General features: G+C 39.8%; 1 protein-coding gene across 13 annotated transcripts in view; it reads right to left on the reverse strand.

Moving 5' to 3' along the window:
* Positions 1-17,143, reverse strand: part of RGS6 (regulator of G protein signaling 6) — a 599,839-nt gene that overhangs the window by 515,253 nt on the left and 67,443 nt on the right. The gene's annotated exons all lie outside the window — the stretch shown is intronic.

Here is a 17,143-nt window from a genome sequence, read left to right on the forward strand (position 1 = left end):
CGTCAGTTGGTTGAATGCTTAAATGACAGAAAAGGGAGTTTTACATGTAAATTGGTAGGCACTTGGGAGTAATTTGGGTGGCCAAAAGAAGTAGTTTCTCTGCTAATAGCTGAACACTTCCCAAATCTTGGGAGAGATCAAGACATCCAGGTACATGAAGCTCATCTCATGGGTCCTCAATAAGACTTGACCCAGCGATGACTTCACTAAAACAAGTTACAATAAAACTATCAAAAATCATAGACAAAGAAAGAATTTTGAAAGCAGCAAGAGAAAGAAATGTGTTATAAACAAGAGAATGCTTATAAAGCTATCAGCTGATTTCTTGGCAGAAATCTTGCAGGCAGAAAAAACTGCCAACCCAGAATACTTTACCCATCAAAGATGCCCTTTGAAAATGAAGGTTAATAGAGAACTTCCCAGACAAACAAAAGCTGAGGAGTTTATCACCACTAAACATACCTTACAAGAAACACTAAAGAGAGTCCTCAAGTAGAAGTGAAAGGATATTAATAGCATAAAAAATCTGAAAGTATATAATTCACTGGTAAAAGTAGGTATATAATCAAATTCAGAAAACCCTAATACTGTAAAGGTAGTGTTTAAATCACTTAACTCTGGTATAAAGGAAAAAAAACTTTTAAGAAAAAATGACTTAAAATAACTATAGGTACAGGGTACCTGGCTGGCTCAGTCAGTAGAGCACACAACTCTTGATCTCAGGGTTGTAAGTTCGAGCCCCACGTTGGGCATAGAGATTACTTAAGAAAATAAAAAAATCTTAAAAAAAAAAACAAACAACTATAGGTACAATAATTTTTTAATGGATACATGATATAAAAAGATGTAAGTTGTGCTATCAAAAACATAAAAGGGGGAGGGGCACCTGGGTGGCTCAGTCAGTTAAGAGTCTGACTTCAGCTCAGGTCATGATCTCATCATTCATGAGTTTGAGCCCCACATCAGGCTCTGTGCTGACAGTTCAGAGCCTGGAGTCTGCTCCGGATTCTGTGTCTCCCTCTCTCTCTGTTCCTCTCCTGCTCATGCTCTCACTCTCTCTCTTTCTCTCTCTCTCTCAAAAATAAATAAACATTAAAATTTAAAAAAAAAAACATAAAAGGGGGAAGTAAAAGGTAAGGTTTTTGTATGAAAGTTATCATCCTAAAATAGACTGTTATATTTTACATAAGTCTCATAATAACCTCAAGTCAAAAAACTATACTACATACACAAAAAAGAAAGAGAAATAAACTTAAGCATACACTATAGAAAATCAAATCACAAAAGAAGATAGCAAGAGAGGAAGAATGAAACAAAGGAACTACAAAATAGCCAAAACACGATTACAAGATGGTAACAGTAAGTCCTTATCTATCAATAGTTACATTGAGTGTAAATGAATTAAATTCTCTAATCAAAAGTCATAGAGTAGCTGAATGGATTAACAACAACAACAACAACAAAAGCTCAATTATATCCTGCCTACCAGAGACTCACTTCAACTTTAAGAACATATATTGTTGAAAGTGAAGGGATGGGAATAAATATTCCATGCAAATGGAAAACAAAAGGGAGCAGGGGTAACTGTACTTACACCAGACAAAATAGACTTCAAGTCAAAAACCATAACAAAAGAAAATTATTATATAATGATAAAGGGGTTAATTCATCAAGAAGATATAACAGTTGTAATATATATGCACCCAACAATGAACACATGAATATATTAAGCAAATACTAACAGATCTGAAAGAAGTAATAGACAACAATATGAAAATGGCAAGGGACTTCATACTCCACTTTCAACAATAAATAGACCACCCAGACAGAACTCAATAAGGAAACACTGACCTTAAAGTTCACTTTAGACAAAACAGACCTAATAGATATAAAGAACATTCCATCCAAGAGCAGCAGAATATGCATTCTTCTCAATTGCACACAGAACTTTCTCTAGGACAGATCATATACTAGTATACAACCAAGGCTTTAAAAAATTTAGTAAGATTAAAATGAAATCAATTATCTATTCCAACCACAATGGTATGAAACTAGAAATCAATAACAGGAGGAAAGCTGGAAAATTCATAAATGTAAAAGTTAATGCACTTCTGAATGGCCAATGGATCATTAAGGAAATAAAAGGAAATCCAAAAATATCTTGAAGCACACAAAAATGGAAACAACATATCAAAACCTATAGCTTGCAGCAAAAGCAGTTTTAAGAGGAAAGTTTATAGCAATAAACCTACATTAAAAGAAACAAGAAAGATTTTAAACAATCTAATTTTACACCTCAAGGAAATAAAAAAAAGAACTAATCCCAAAATGAGCACGAGGAAGGAATAAAGATTAGAGTGGAGGTAAATGAAAAGAGACTAGAAAAATAATAGAAAAGGTAAACAAAATTAGAAGGTGATTTGTTGAAAAAACACAATTGACAAAGCTTTAGCAAGACTAAGAAGAAAGAACTCAAGCAAATAATATCAGAAATGAAAGAAGGGAAATAATAACTGATACCACAGAAATAAAAAGATCATAAAAGACTACTGTGAATAATTATACACCAACAAGTTGGATAACCTAGAAGTAATGGATAAATTCATATACACATACAACATACCAAGACTGAATCATAAAGAAGTAGAAAATCTGAAGAGACCAAAAATGAGTCATGAGATTAAATCATTAATCAAAAATCTCACAACAGGAGTGCCTGGGTAGCTCAGTCAGTTTGGTGTCCAACCCCTGATTTTGGCTCAAGTCCTGGTCTCATGGTCATGGGTTTGAGCCCCATGTTGGGCTCCATGATGAGCATGGAGCTGCTTGGGATTCTCTCTCTCCCTCTCTCTCTGCCCCTCCCCACCTCAAAATAAATAAATAAACTTTTTTTTTTAAGCTCACGACAAAGAAAATCACAGGACCACTGGTTTCACTGGTGGATTCAAACAAACATTTAAAGAATTAACACCAATCCTTCTCAAACTCTTTAAAAAAATTGAGGAAGAAGGGACACTCCCAAACTCATTTCAGAGGCCAGAATTATCCTGATATCAAAGGTACACAAAGCTACTGCAAGAAAAGAAAAACTGCAAGCCAATAACCCTTTTGAATATAGATGCAAAAATCCTTAACAAAACACTAGCAAACCAAATCCAACAGCACATTAAAAGTATCACATACCATGATAAAGTGCGACTTATCCCTGGGATGCAAGGAAGTTCAGTGTATGCAAATCAATACATATGATACAACACACTAATGAAATGAAGGACAAAATCATATGATCATTTCTATAGCTGCAGAATAAAACACTTGACAAAAAATAAAACACTTGACATCCATTCATTATAAAAACTCACAACAAATTAGGTATAAAAGGAATGTACCTCAACCTAAGAAAAGTCATATATAACAAGACCACAGCTGACATATTCAACAGTGAAAAGCTGAAAGCGTTCCTTCTAGAATCAGAAACAAGACAATGCCCACTCTCCACCACTTCTATTCAACATAATACTGGTGGCACTAGCCTAAATAATTAGGCAAAGGAAAAAAGAGAAAGAAAGAAAGAAAGAAAGAAAGAAAGAAAGAAAGAAAGAAAGAAAGAAAGAAAGAAAGAAAGAAAGAAAGAAAGAAAGAAAGAAAGAAGAGAAAAGGAAAGGAGAAAGACAGACATATTAGAAAGGTGGAAGTAAGGGGCATCTGGGTGGCTCAATCAGTCAAGTGTCTGACTTTGGCTCAGGTCATGACCTCATGGTTCGTGGGTTCAAGCCCCGTGTCAGATTCTGTGCTGACAGCTTGGAGCCTGCTTCGAATTCTGTCTCTCTCTCTCTCTCTCTCTCGCTCGCTCTCTCTGCTCCTCCCCTGCTCACGCTCTGTCTTCCTCTCTCTCAAATATGGATAATAAAACATTTAAAAAAAATTTTTTTTAAAGATAGAAGTAAAATTGCCTCTGTTTGCAAATGACATAATCCTAATGTGTGTGTGTGTGTGTGTGTGTGTGTGTGTGTGTGTGTATAAAACAAACAAACCTCTAGACTCAACCAAAAAAAACTTAGCATAAATGAATTCGTTAAAGTTGCAGAATACAAAATCAACATACAAAAATCAGTTGCATTTCTATACACTAAAAATGAACTTTTTGAAAGAGAGATAAAGAAAAAACTTCCATTTACAATAGAATGAATGAAGGAAGGAATACATTTAACCAAGAACGTGAAAGACCTATACACTGAATACTATAAGACACTGATGAAAGAACTGAAAAAGACACAAATAAATGGAAAGATATCACATGTTTATGGATTGAAAGAATTAATATTATTAAAATATCCATACTACCCAAAGCAATGTACAAAGTCAACACAATCCCTATCAAAAGTCCAATGGCATTTTTCATAGAGATAGAAAAAATATCTCAAAATTCATATGGAATCACAAAAGATTCAGAATATTCAAAGTAATTTTAAGAAAAAAGAATAAAGCTGGCAGTATCACAACTCCTGATTTCAAACTATATCACAAATCTATAGTAATCAAAACAGTATGATACTGGGCTAAAAGCAGACACAGAGACCAATAGAGCAGAATAGAGAACCCAGAAATAAATCCACAGATATATGGTCAAGTAATCTTTGATACGAAACACAAGAACACACAGTGGAGAAAGCATAGTTTCTTCAAGAAACAGTGTTAGAAACACTGTAATCCACATCCAAAGAATGAGATGGGAGCCCTATCTTACACCTCCCACAGAAATTAACTGGAAATGGATTAAAGACCTAAATGTAGCAATCCCTATCAAAAATAGCACCAGCATTCTTCAAAGAGCTAGAACGAACAATCCAAAAATGTGTATGGAACCAGAAAAGACCCCAAATAGCCAAAGCAATCTTGAAAAAGAAAACCAAGGCTGGAGGCATCACAATTCCAGACTTCAAGATATATTACAAAGCTGTAATCATCAAGACAATAAGGTACTGGCACAAAAACAGACACTTAGCTCAATGAAACAGAATAGAGAACCCAGAAATGGACCCACAAACGTATCGCCAACTAATCTTTGACAAAGCAGGAAAGAATATCCAATGGAATAGACAGTCTCTTCAGCAAATGGTGCTGGGAAAACTGGACAGTGACATGCAGAAGAATGAACCTAGACCACTTTCTTACACCATACACAAAAATAAACTCAAAATGGATGAAAGACCTCAATGTAACACAGGAAACCATCAAAATCCTAGAGGAGGAAGCAGGCAAAAACCTCTTTGACCTCAGCCGCAGCAACTTCTTATTCAACACGTCTCCGGAGGCAAGGGAAACAAAAGCAAAAATGAACTGTTGGGACCTCATCAAGACAAAAAGTTTTTTCACAGTAAAGGAAACAATCAGCAAAACTAAAAGGCAACCAATAGAATGGGAGAAGATATTTGCAAATGACATATCAGACAAAGGGTTAGTATCCAAAGTCTATAAAGAACTTATCAAACTCAACACTCAAAAAACAAATAATCCAGTGAAGAAATGGACAAAAGATATGAATAGACACTTTTCCAAAAAAGACATCCAGATGGCTAACATGAAAAAATGCTCAACATCACTCATCATCAGGGAAATACAAATCAAAACCATAATGAGATACTACTTCACACCTGTCAGAATGGCTAAATTAACAACTCAGGAAACAACAGATGTTGGCAAGGATGAGGAGAAAGAGGATCTCTTTTGCATTGTTGGTGGCAATGCAAGCTGGTGCAGCCACTCTGGAAAACGGTACGGAGGTTCCTCAAAAAATTAAAAATAGAACCACCCTACAATCCAGCAATTGCACTACTCGGTATTTATCCAAAGAATACAGGTGTGCTGTTTCTAAGGGGCACATGCACCCCAATGTTTATAGCAGCACTATGTACAGCAGCCAAAGTATGGAAAGAGCCCAAATGTCCATCAACTGATGAATGGATAAAGATGTGGTACAGGGGTGCCTGGGTGGCTCAGTCTGTTGAGCATCCGACTTCAGCTCAGGTCACAATCTCGCAGCTTGTGAGAGCCCCGCGACGGGCTCTGTGCTGATGGCTTGGAGCCTGGAGCCTGCAGCCTGCTTCAGATTCTGTGTCTCCCTCTCTCTCTGCCCCAACCCACTCGCATTCTGTCTCTGTCTCTTTCAAAAATAAATAAACATTTAAAAAAAAAAAGAAGACATGGTGTATATATATATATATATATATATATATATATATATATATAATGGAATATTACTTGGCAATCAAAAAGATTTAAATCTTGGAGCACCTGGATGGCTCAGTCGGTTAAGCGTCCAACTTCAGCTCAGGTCATGATCTCGCAGTTTGTGGGTTCGAGCCCTGCGTCAGGCTCTGTGCTGACATCTTGGAGCCTGGAGCCTGGAGCCTGCTTCAGATTCTGTGTCTCCCTCTCTCTGCCCCTCCCCTGCTCGCACTCTCTCACTCTCTCAAAAATAAACATTAAAAAAAATTTTTTAAAAGAATGAAATCTTGCCATTTGCAACAATGTGGATGGAACTAGAGTGTATTATGCTAAGTGAAGTTAGTCAGTCAGAGAAAGACAAATATGTCTTCACTCATATGTGGACTTTAAGATACAAAAGAGGTGAACATTAGGAAAGGGAAGCAAAACTAAGATAAAAACAGGGAGGGAGGACAAAACATAAGAGACTCAAATACAGAGAAAAAACTGAGGGGTTTGGGATGGAGGGATGGGCTAAATGGGCTATGAGCATTGAGGAGGGCACTTGTTGGGATGGGTACTGGGTGTTATAGGTAGGGGATGAATCACTGGATTCTACTCCTGAAATCATTATTACACTATACACTAACTAACTTGAATGTAAATTAAAATTAAATAAATAAATACTTAAATGTAAAATGTGAAACTGTAAAACTCCTAAAAGAAAACATAGGCTAAAAGCTCTTTAAGGTTGGTCTGGACAATGATTTTTTGACGTGACACCAAAAGCACAATCAACAAAATAAAAAATTAACAAGTGGGACTACAACAAGCCAAAAACCTTCTGCACAGCAAGGGAAACAATCAACAAAATGAAAAGGCAACCTACAGAATAGGAGGACTCATTCATATCTCATATCTCATAAGGGGTTATATCTAAAATTTATAAGGGACTCATACAACTCAGTAGCAAAAATAATGACAATCCAACCTAAAAATAGGCAAAGGACCTAAATAAACATTTTTCCAAAGAAGACATTCAAATGGCCAAAAGGTACATGAAAAGATTCTCAACATCACTAATCATGCAAATCAAAACCAGAATAAGATGTCACCTCACACCTGTTAGAATGGCTATTAACAAAAGAAATAACAAGAGTTAGTGAGGATGTGGGAAAAAAGAGAACCCTTTCATTTCTGAAGGAAATGAAATCAGTATCTCAAAGACTTCCTTTCACTTCCAGAGATACATCAGTATCTCTGCACTTCCTTGTTCACTGAAACACTATTTACAATATCCAACACACAAAAGCAATCTAAGTGTCAATTGATGGAGGAATAAAGAAAAAGTCACACACACACACATACACACACACACACACACACACACACACACACAATTTTGTCAATTATACTTCAATAAAGTTGGAAGGAAAAAAAATGGTTCTTCTTTTCTAGTGCCTAGGGAGTCTTACAACTCTGCCTTTCCCCATCAGATGTCCTCTTCCAATTCGACGGTCCTCAAGAGAAACCTGAGATAGACTGTATTGGAGCAGCTACCCTTTGGGCTCTTTGAATCTAATTAAGCATCCTAACTCTGATCTTTACAAGAGCATGGGTTCTGAATCCTGGGTCAGATTCATGGCCCATTGATCCTAGGGTTATTAGAGTCTAGCAGTGCTGTCTCCACCTTTGACAATCAAGATATCTGCTACACATGTGCACACAGGTAAGCACATACCCCAACATCTTTCTGTAATAAGCCTGTAAGTCTCTGACGGTAGAGCATCAGGGTCAAAGTCAAGCTCACTCCTACTTAGCAGCTCTAAAGTCCGGGGTAAGCCACCTAGGTTTTTGGTCTGTTTCTTCATGTATAAAACAGGGATAATAACAATATCTATGACTTGGCATTACAGTGAAGATCAAATTAAATAATAGAAAGCATTTAGCATTGTGGCTGGAATATAGTAAGTGACCAGGAGATAGTAACTATCTACTATTAACTACTCCTATGATATTAAGTATCTATAGTTAATTTCACTATTTTTATTACTATTATTATTATACAATTATTGTTCTACCACCCATTAATTCATCTAGACTCTCCATGAATACACTGGATAACAAATTCCATCCAAAAACCACTCCCTAAAAAATATTTTGTAAAGGTATATGCTGTCCATGGCAGCTAAGATGTGTTGCCATGACCACGGCAAAGCAGTAGTTCCAATTAAAGAACTCAAATCCTAGTGACTTAAGAAGATGTGAACTAAAGGGACAAGTTCCTCAGCAGGAATAAGTTCTGTCTTACCTTACAGGGTTTTTTGTTGTTTTTGTTTGTTTGTTTAATTTCAGAAGTCTAGTGCTTTATGTTAAAGCCAAATACTTTTTCTGCTTAACTCTCTTCAATTGTAAAGACAATAGCTTTTTCAAGTAAATGGACCATTTTCATAACAAGCCATGTAACATCAACTAAAACACCAGAGGAATTCCTTACATGAAAGGCTCCAATAAATCAATAGAAAAAGACAACTGCTCTAATAGAATAATGAGGAAAGGACATGAATGAGAAATTCACCTAATAAGAAACATAAATGAGAAATATGCATAAGGGAAATGTTCATCCGTATTTATAATTTTTAATATGATATAAAACAATGAAGTATTCTTGCTAAGGTTTTAAAAAGTCCCTGATACAGGTAGGCGTGTTAGGCACACAGTGCTGTTATATACCCCCAAGAAATAGGATCTGGCCACACATATCAACCTGGAAACGCAGATCAAAAGCCTTAAGATGCACTTGTTATTCTAATTCTAGGGATTTATCCCAAGGAAATAATCACCAATGTGTATAAAAATATAAGGAGTACTTAAAAGCATGGCTTCTAAATCTCAAAACAAATTAAGTTTTGCCTTTTCTACTTAACAGCCATCTAACCTTAGGCAAATTACCTACCTGTTTTTTATCTGAGTTTCCTCATCTGTTAAATAGAAAGAATAATACCTACATTTCACAGAGCTATGGGCAGGAAAAGTGAGAAAGGAAATAGAACAAGCCTTTCAATATGTGAAACACGGTATAAAGCCTCCAGCAATATTAGCTATTATTCTGATTGGTTAAGTAAATCATGATACACTGATAAAGTAGAATACTGTTGAGCCATTAAAAATGGTATTCTAGAGCAAGCATAAGCAAACCATGGCCCAGCCATGAGTCAAACCTGGCCAACCGCCTGATTTGAAAATAAAGTTTTATTGGAACAAAGCAACACTCATTCATTTACATATCACAATACAACAGCAGAGTTAAGTAGTTTAAAAAGAAACAGCACGTCCCACAAGGCCTCAAATATTTACTATCTGGCCCTTTACAAAGAAAGTTTGTTGACACCTGATCTAGAGAAATATCTGCCATCATGGGAACACGTTCTCAACCCAGTCAGTAAAAAGGAGTTTTCCAACAGCAAGTGCAAGTCTACATTTTTGTTGAAGTGTGTACATAGGAAAATAAAAAAGGATGGAACAAGGTATTTAAAAAAAATTTTTTTAACGTTTATTTAGTTTTGAGAGAGAGTGAGTGAGAGGGAGAGCGAGAGCGGGGGAGGGGCAGAGAGAGGGAGACACAGGCCCCAGGCTCTGAGGCGTCAGCACAGAGCCCAATGTGGAGCTCGAACCCACGAACTGCGAGATCATGACCTGAGCCAAAGTTGGACACCCAACCAACTGAGCCACCCAGGTGTCCCTGGAACTAGGTAATTTTAAAAGTTAACTATAGCTCTGTGAGCAAGATAGGTTATACATTTTATTTCCTTCTTTGTGTTTGTCTATAATTTCTAACTTTGTCTATAGTAAACATGAATCATTTCTGCAATAAGAAAAAAAATATAAAGACACTAGGAAGGAAAGAAGCTGTTTTAATTTTGACATAGAAAGAGGACAAGGAACTCATTGAATAGTAAAACAAGATGGAAAGATATTTTTAATTGGTGAGAGAAATATGGGTTTGTATTCTTGTCTTCATTTCTTCGCGTTCTTGTTCACAGATAGGAATATGAGAAGTTGGGGGTGAGGGAAGAAAGAAAGCAAGGAGGAAAATGTGACAGCAGAATTGTTACATGATGTGGAGAGCAGCCAAGCTCAATAATTCCTAAGATAAATAAGTTTGCAAAGCTCGGAGAGACGTTACCAATCTTTGCACCAAAAATGGAGTTGCACGGTCTACCCAGTGCAAAGAGAAGTCGTGTGGTAGCAAATCTCATCCGGGAAAGGTAATGGGATATGTTTCAGGAATGCGTATCAATAGGTCTGCCCACCAAACATTTATTTATTGCCTACCGGGTGCCACGCATTTACAGTATTGTAGGGAAGCAAACACAAAAGGTAACACATACAAAAATAAAAACATTTACGTGGCATAGAGGCATAGAGTTTTGTCAAAGAGAATCATGTTCGGTTTGTACTCAGACGCTCGCTGGATGAATGATGTGACACCAGCCACTGAATTCTAGCGGGAGCACGGTCTCGGGCAGGCCAACAGGAGTTACAGTCTACCTGTTGAGTCTGCAGTGAGGAGGACTCAAACAGAGACATCCTTTAAGCAGCTGGATATAGGCATGTGGAGGTTGGAGAGGGGAGAGCTTTTGCGGAATCCCCAAGTCAGCATACACAGAGCGCGAGGTTGCTCCCAGATGGCATGGAGAAGAGAAGGGGGCCAAGGAGTCACAGGGTGGGCAGAGGAGGCAACTCCAGGGCTGAAGACTGAGAAGGAGTGTGCGGGGATCGGGGCAAAACCAGGACAGAGTGCTTATTGAATGTGCTGAAGAACGATCTCTGCTATTTAAAATTGGCTTAAAATGAGCTCTTTTAATAACTTGTGCAGCTGTGAGGCACAGTTGTGATTAATGGTATATTCCTACGTCCCAAAGGACACAAACCTTCCTTGAAAGTGCGTTTTCCCACAATTTTTAAGTCTTCTTGTGAGCAGAATGCATGCCTTATACCTTTCCTGATTTGGAGCCACGTGGCAAAAGGAACACGAATGGAAATCCAGTTTGGGTTTGGTCTGGTTTGGCTTGGGGCTGAAACACAAGCCACGGATGTGTTAATGAGGAAGAGAAAGAGACTGTACTCGACACAGCAACAGTTTGAGAGTAAAGCCAAAAAAATACCCGGGATGCAAAACTGGTCTCTGGAGGTCGGCCGGTGACCACCATTAGGATGAACCCAAGCTCCATATGCCTAAACTGTATGTAGCACAGTCCTCTGCTACGACTGGTTTAGATGCCATGGCTCAGTGGCTGGAGGCCTGGCCTCACGGAGAAGCTGTGGGAAGTAGTGTGTAGGACGCCAGACCCTGAGGTCAGAAGGTCTGGCTCAGCCACCAGAGGCTAGTTGACCCTACACCAGCCTCAGTTTCCTCATCTTACAAAGTTTAGATGAATAGTATCTCAGGACTTCCGCACACATGACACGAGGGATATGGACTGCGGCGAGCAACTATAGAATGGAAATTAAGATTTTTCCCAAAATTTATTGAGGTATAAGTGGCACATAAAATTGTACCTATACAAAGCGCACGTGATTTGATATACATATATGTTATGAAATACTTGTCACAACAAAGTTAATTAACACACCCATCACCTCACATAGTTACCTGTGTGTGTGTGTGTGTGTGTGTGTGTGTGTGTGTGTGGTGAAAACATTTAAGAGGTACTTTTTTTAGCAAATTTCAAGTAAAATATAGTGTTATTTTTTTTTCAACGTTTTTTATTTATTTTTGGGACAGAGAGAGACAGAGCATGAACGGGGGAGGGGCAGAGAGAGAGGGAGACACAGAATTGGAAACAGCCTCCAGGCTCCGAGCCATCAGCCCAGAGCCTGACGCAGGGCTCGAACTCACGGACCGCAAGATCGTGACCTGGCTGAAGTCGGACGCTTAACCGACTGCGCCACCCAGGCGCCCCAAATATAGTGTTATTAACTATAGTCGCCATGCTGTGCACTAGCTCCTTCAGGACTCATTCATCTTATAACAGAAGGTTTGTACCCTTTGACCAACATCTCCCCGTTTCCTCCACCCCCAGCCCCCACCACCATCTACTCTCTGGCTCTATGCGTTCATTTTTATTTTGTTTAAATTCCATGTATAAATGAAGCCATACAGTATTCGTCTTTCTCCATCAGGCTTATTTCACTCAGTGCAACGTCCTGCAGGTTCCGCCATGTGATCACAAATGACAGGGTTTTCTTCTTTTTTTTTATGCCTGAATCCTATTCCATTGTATCTACACACCAAATTTTCTTTCTCCATTCATCCACTGACAAACATTTAGGTTGTGTCCATAGCTTGGCTTTTGGGAATGCAAATCAAGGCCACAATGATAGGTCACCTCACGCTGTTAGAATGGCCATCATGAAAAAAACAAGAAATAACAAGAGTTGGTGAGGATGAGAAGAAAAGGGCATCCTTATTCACTCTTGGTCAGAATGTACATTAGTACAGCCACTAAGGAAAACGGTATGGAGGTTCAGAAAACACCAGAACTACCGCACGATCCAGCAATCCCACGTCTGGGTATACCGCCAAAGGAAACGAAATCAGTATCTCAAAACGATGTCTGCGCCCTGCCTGCTGCAGCATATTCGCAACGGTCAAGACATCGACACAACCTAAGTGATGGAAGTTAACACCATCACTGAGTACTATAACTCAGTGATTACAGCAGTTTGCTTATGAGGTCGTGCTAGCCCTGCTATCAGAGGGAAAAGACCAGAACTAAGCAGCTCCCCCAGTGGCTGGCCTGCTCCTTCCAGGTCTTGTGAAAAGAGCCTGGCCTACGAAGAAGTGGCCTCGTGCTCACAGCAGCCTTCAGGCACAGGCATACCCACTACGAGCCCCCTTCTTCATAGGGGAATGGCACCCAGTGGGAACGGCACCCAGTGATCCTGCAGAGGTGTTGTCGGTGTGAGCCGTCATGTGCCAAGGCACTGGCCCGATGCCCGGACAAAGTGGGTCTTGGAAAAATGAGAGCCATTTGGACATTGCATCTGAAACGTAGGTAGCTGGCACTTGTCCTACTGGGATATTTCAGAACACACAGCCCAACACTTCCAGCAGCCCAATATGCCATTCTTCATTAAAAAAAAACAAACAAACAACCAACCAACCAAACAGAATCTCTTCCATAAAGTACTGGAATAAACTCTATGACCCCCTCAGCAAAGGAGAGATACTATTCCAGGAGTGAATGGGAGGATTTGTGTCTTATTTAGAGCAAACGAATGTACCTGGTTTCCGGGTTATCGTGTATACCCGTTCTCTAGCCAGACTCCCCACGGGTTCCTAGAAATGAGTTTCCACTGGGCGGAATCACCGGGTCTTGGTTCCTATGGAAATATTGTCCCAACAAGGACATTTGCAGAGGCTTTTTCAGTCTCTTCCAAATCCCCAAAAGCAGAGGCTGCAAACTTCTCTATAAAAGGCCAGTTAGTAAATATTTTAGGCTTTGTCAGGCATATGGTCAGTCTCTTGCCACAACCGCTCAACTCCTCTGTGGCAGCCACAGATACCTGATAAATGAATAGCATGGATGTGTTTCCATAAGTCTTGTGGTACAAACCCTGAAATCTGAATTTTACGTGATTTTCACACATCATGGAATATTGCTCCTTTTTAAATTTTTTCCCAACCATTTTAAAACGTAAAAACTACCCTTAGTCCAAGGGCTCTGCAAGAACTGACATGAGGATGGGTTAGGTCCAAGGGCAAGTAGTTCGCTATCCCCTGTCCTAAAATCGTAGCTTGTCACTGGCCACAGGAGAGCTTGCTTTCAACTACCGACCTCTCCTTCCCCAGAAGGCAGTGAACTTAGTGATAGTAATCATTCCTTTTAGGAAGAAAAGCTCACTCCAATCCCTTGCTAACGGTTAGGCTTTATCATCTGTTCTCTTGACTAGCTCCTTGGAGGGGCTCATCTGCCTTGAATCATTTTAACGTCCAGGGTCGTGCTGTTGCTTGGTGGTTTTACAGGCAACATTATCACCTGTGCACCTTTTGTCTGCCATTATGTGTCACGACTCCTCACCAGAACATGAAAAATGGTGGAAAGAGAGGCCTCGGGAGAGTCAACAAGCAGACTGGCACATTCCTTTAGCCTTCAGGCTAAGAAGAGTGCATTTTGCCAGTGCTCTCCTACTGCTTGAAAAAAAAGAATGCAAGGTCATGGTCTCCTACTGTACTCTCCAGCCAGCCATGAAGACAGTGTTGATTAACTGCACTGCTCAGTACCACAATTTTTATATATTCTAAAATCTAAAATAACTGGAGATGAACAGTCCCATAAGAAAGAAAGCCACTCCGTAGGAGGCTCTAGTAAAGGAGGTTTTCCTTCATTTATTTAGAATGCATCTGCTTGGTCATTTCTCCTCAATGTCCTAAGAAGAGCCTAATATAAGTACCCAGTAAGGAAGGAAGGAAGGTCTTTAACTAAGACACCTCCCCCCCCCCATCCTCACTGCCAGCCACTGAAAGGTTCCTCTTTCCTGTCTTCAAAGGGACATTAGCAAATACAAACGGACATCTTAGATTTAATTTAGGTTGCTACATATCTATCATCCCAAACACTAGAAGGAAAACCAATCCTTCAGCACATCCTCTCTGTAGCTATGAAAAACAGATAAAATTCCAAAATTATTTTTCCTTCCCTTTTCTAAGTAGTAGGCAGAATACCTCCCCCCACCAAGATGTCCACATCCTAACTCCCAAAACCTGTGAATATGCTGCCTTACACAGCAAAAGGGACTTTGCAAGCATGATTAAGTTAAGGATTTCAAGATGGGGAGGTTACCCTGGATTACATGGGGGGGAGGGGATCCATGGAACCACGGGTTCCTATAAGAAGGATGCAAGAGGGGCAGAGTCAGAGAAGGAGGCACGATGGCCAAAGGAGGTCAGAGCGAGGCACGGTCATGCGTTGAGGAATGGGGCCAGCCTCTTGGAAAAGGAAGGAAATGCGTTCTCCCCTAGAGCTTCCGGAAGCAATACAGTCCTGCCTAATCATTCTAGACTTCTGACCTCCAGAACCATGAGAGGACAAATTTGTTTTGTTTTAAGCCCTAATTTCGTGGTAATTTGTTACAGCAGCCATAGGAAACTAATACGGCAGCTGCTAAAAATGTCTCAGATAAAATGTAGTTTCTTACAAGTCAGCCACTTTATCTTAGTACACTTAACCCCAAAGAATGAAAGGAAACTTGTACTCCTCTCTCAAGCAGGGTCCCTAAACTCCAGAACTACCGAGCGCTTAAATAAAATGTGATCTAAAAGGGAAGGTTGAAAGGGTGAGTGGGCAGCGAGAGAACACTGCAGTCATATACAAACAGCATTATCCAAGAGGGCTGCAAAGGATGAGATAGAAATGGAATGTGCCTTATTTATAGCAAAGCCTGCCTCCCCTCGCAAGTGTGTGACAGAAGAGCTGTTTTAAAAGTTTTATTCTTCAAACTTGGCTGCAGAACTTGGCTGCATCTCAGAACTGTGCTTTTGTATTTAGCTTTAAAATGTAAGAACCAACCCCATGGTTAAACTGGAGGCAGAGGTGGTGCAGGCAGGAAAAATGCTGGGGGAGGGGGGAATGGAAAGAGGTTGAAATGTTATTCTTATTTAGTTAGTTGCTTAAGAAAAACAAATAGAGAATAAAATAGCAAAAGGCTTGGAAAGGTTCCAAGTTGAAATTTTCTAATACCCAGGCGTTGAGGCTCTCAAGATAAGGGGAGTGCTGCAAAGCTAGTTAGACATTAGGATGGGCATCTGGTCTCGAGGTAGAGAGGGAATAATACTCCAGCCCTAATTACTGGAGATCCCCTTGCCCTCTTTCTTTTTTTTTTAAATTTTTTTTTTTTTCAAACGTTTATTTATTTTGGGGACAGAGAGAGACAGAGCATGAACGGGGGAGGGGCAGAGAGAGAGGGAGACACAGAATCGGAAACAGGCTCCAGGCTCTGAGCCATCAGCCCAGAGCCCGACGCGGGGCTCGAACTCACGGACCGCGAGATCGTGACCTGGCTGAAGTCGGACGCTTAACCGACTGCGCCACCCAGGCGCCCCCCCTTGCCCTCTTTCTTAAGCTCAGTGAAAGCTGACAGCAACCCAGAGAAGGCCAGCCTATAGATGCAGAAACTAATACTGACCTTCTGGTAAACAATATGTCAGGAGACACGACACCGGTCATGCCCTCTGACTTAGAAATTCTAAATTTTGCTGTTAACAATAAGGAACTGAATAAGTAAATTATGGTACATTATCTACTTGGAATATAATACAATCTTCAAAACTATGACTATGATGACAACTGTGGCAAGGATTAATTCTTAGACAATGGTAGGAAAACATAAAATAGTGTATACATTACGATTACCCACTAGGCTAATATATATTTCTTTTATTTTTTTAATTATTTTATTTTTATAATTAACATGGATTTATATTAGTTTCAGGCATGCAATAGAGTTATTCAACAATTCTATACATTTCTCAGCGCTCAATAAGTGTATTCTTAATCCCCTTTATCTGTTTCACCCATCCTCCACCCACCTCCCCTGTCAACCACCAGTTTGTTCTCTGTATTTACGAGCTGGGGGGCGGGGGGGGGGTGGTGTTTAGGGGCACCTGGGTGGATCAGTCAGTTAAGCATCTGACTCTTGGTTTCATGTCAGGTCATGATCTCATGGTTCGTGCGTTCGAGCCACACGTTGGGTTCTACGCTGGCAATGCAGAGCCTACTTGGGATTCTCTCTCCCCCTCCCCCTCTCGTGTCATCTCTCTCTCTCAAAACAAATAAATAAAAAAATTTTTTTAAAGACTGGGTTTTGGGGGCACCTGGGTGGCTCGGTTGGTTAAGCGTCCGACTTTGGCTCAGATCATGGTATTGCAGTT

The sequence above is a fragment of the Puma concolor genome, chromosome B3, assembly GCF_028749965.1.
Source record: "Puma concolor isolate L17-30 chromosome B3, mPumCon1.1.hap2, whole genome shotgun sequence".
Lineage (NCBI taxonomy): Eukaryota > Metazoa > Chordata > Mammalia > Carnivora > Felidae > Puma > Puma concolor.